Below are 2,322 nucleotides of genomic sequence, written 5' to 3'. Positions count from 1 at the left end.
TTACAGATAAATCTTCCATATGATGCAGCAATCCCACTTCTGGGTATATACCCAGAGGCGTGGAAGTCATCATGTTGAAGGGACACCTGCACTCCCATGTTCATCACAGCTCTGTTTACAATATCTAAGATATGGAGCAAACCTCAATGTCCACTGATGGATGATTGGATAAGAAAACCGTGGTATATAAAACCAGGCTTCTAAGCAAGAACCTTGGTGTAGGGACCCCATGGGCGCCTGAACAAAGGACACACCCTGGCAATATGGCACCCTTCCTGGTTCTTCTCCGCAGTAAACACGCCCGCTGGTGCCAACATCCAAGCCCACCCGCGCCAAACCTCAGCCAGTCACAGGTCAAAGCTCACCTCCTGCCCAGCCCTGTCCAATCAGTTACCACCTCGTCCACTCTCTCTCCCAGCCCGGAGCACAGCACTGTATAAATGTATGCGCAGTCCTTGAATAAAGCGGAACTTCTCTGGCGAACTGTTAGCCCGGGTCTCGTGTGATTCCTTCGTCCATGCTTCCCCTTCACTTGGGAATAATGAGCAATGCAAGAGCAAATGCTTGGACTCCTAGTTGGACCTTCTGTTTACAGTGGGCTTATGTCTAATCAGGGCTTCAGGGCTTCTGCCATTGCCATTTCTACTGCACCTGCTCTTGGAACCACAAAACCATCATCAATAGCATTTTGACAGCCCTCAAGCCATCTCTTATTTGAGTGAGTGTGTACTTATTCTATCCTTTGACCAATAATGTGACAGAGTAAGAATTGTTACATTTCTCAATAAAGGTGAACTTCTCTTCTCCCAATGTACACTCACAGACAAGTCCTACATGTCCCAGAGAATCAGGATTTGGGTCATCAAAGATTTCACAGCTACCCCAGCACAAGTGAGAGTCAGCCTCTCCATGTTTCTCCTTTAAGCTCTGTGTAGGGCTATTATGCCTTCCTTTGCAAGAGCATCTGAGGAAAATGGCCTAATTCCCTTTTGATTAGTAACAAAAAATACTTTATCTGAATCACCACAGACTTTCTTTTTCAATGAATTTTCTTTCAGTTGTTATCAGTTTTTCTCTATTTGCACTCTTGTATGAAAAGCCAGAATTCACTTCTCTTTTATTATATTCCAATGACACACTGCAGGTATGTAAGCATCTTCTACTCTTTTCTTCATATCAGGAGGCTGTGCCCCATGGTCTAAAACAAGCCCTCTGATTAAGCTTGTATCAGTTTCAGATTTATGTTTCATCTCCATGATCTCAATCATGAAGAGGTCAATAGGTTCATTCTGTTTTTTATTGTCCAAAGTGGAATCCGCCACAGCCTCTGTTAAGACATCTGCAAGTTCAGCATGAACTTTAGTATGAAGGGATGCTCTGGCCACATCTATAAGCGTTTCTCTGTCCATCTCTCTGTGGAACTGGGTAATTTGCAAGAAAACAAATTTATTGCTTATAGTTTCAGAGGTTGGGAAGTCCACAGTGCAGGGAACACATCTGGTGAGGTGACTCTACAGCAAGGCAGGGTGTCACACGGTGAGAATGGTAGAGAATACATAGAGAGAGAGCTCCTCATGTGCTCTCCTTTTAAAGCCAACGGAGCCACGCTGAGTTCCACTAAACCATCAACTTAATTACCTCTTCAAGTCCCCACTTTTCAATTACCATAATAGGATTCCCCACCCTTAATAGTTACAGCGAGAATTAAGTTTTGGGGTGACATTCAATCCAAGGAATTCTGCCCTGGCCCCCAAAACTCCTGTCCTTTCCACATGCAAATACATTAATCTCATGCCCAAAGTCTTAACTCATTTTAACTCAAAAGTCCAAAGTCTCAAGGTCCCATCTGTGAAATCAAAAATTATGTACTTGGAAGATACAATGGTGGGGCAAATATAGGGTACATATTCCCATTTGAAAAGGGGGAAAAGGCCAAAAGAAAGGGGTAACAGGTCTTAAACAAGTCTGAAACACAGAAGGGCAAGCATTAAATCTCAAGCCTGGCAAATCATGTACCTTGACTCCATCCATGTTCGATGTTCTCTGAACACTGATCCCCAAGTCCTCTTACAGCTCCTCTTTTATGGCTTTTCTGTTCTCTGGCAATGCTTCAGCTCTTGCAGGCTGGTGGTACATAATAGTAGATATACAAGTCTGGAGTCTCCAAGGAGGTCCTGCTCTTGTGGCTCCACTAGACATGTCACTGATGGGGGTTCTCTGCTGCAACTCCAACCCCACGTTCTGTTTCATCATTGCTGTAATGAAGTCTCTATGCAGTGACTCCACACCTGTGACAGATCTCTCCCTGAGACCCTAGCTTTT

General features: G+C 44.2%; 1 pseudogene; it reads right to left on the bottom strand.

Annotated features, from left to right (window-relative positions):
* Window positions 1–528: 528 nt before the first annotated feature.
* LOC103583554 lies at window positions 529–1,409 on the bottom strand (annotated as a pseudogene).
* Between the last annotated feature and the right edge of the window lie 913 nt (window positions 1,410–2,322).

The sequence above is a fragment of the Galeopterus variegatus genome, unplaced genomic scaffold (assembly GCF_000696425.1).
Source record: "Galeopterus variegatus unplaced genomic scaffold, G_variegatus-3.0.2 Scaffold24270, whole genome shotgun sequence".
In the NCBI taxonomy this organism is placed as follows: Eukaryota; Metazoa; Chordata; class Mammalia; order Dermoptera; family Cynocephalidae; genus Galeopterus; species Galeopterus variegatus.
The sequence above is the reverse complement of the archived record's forward strand: the minus strand, read 5'-3'. Positions and strand labels throughout refer to the sequence as shown.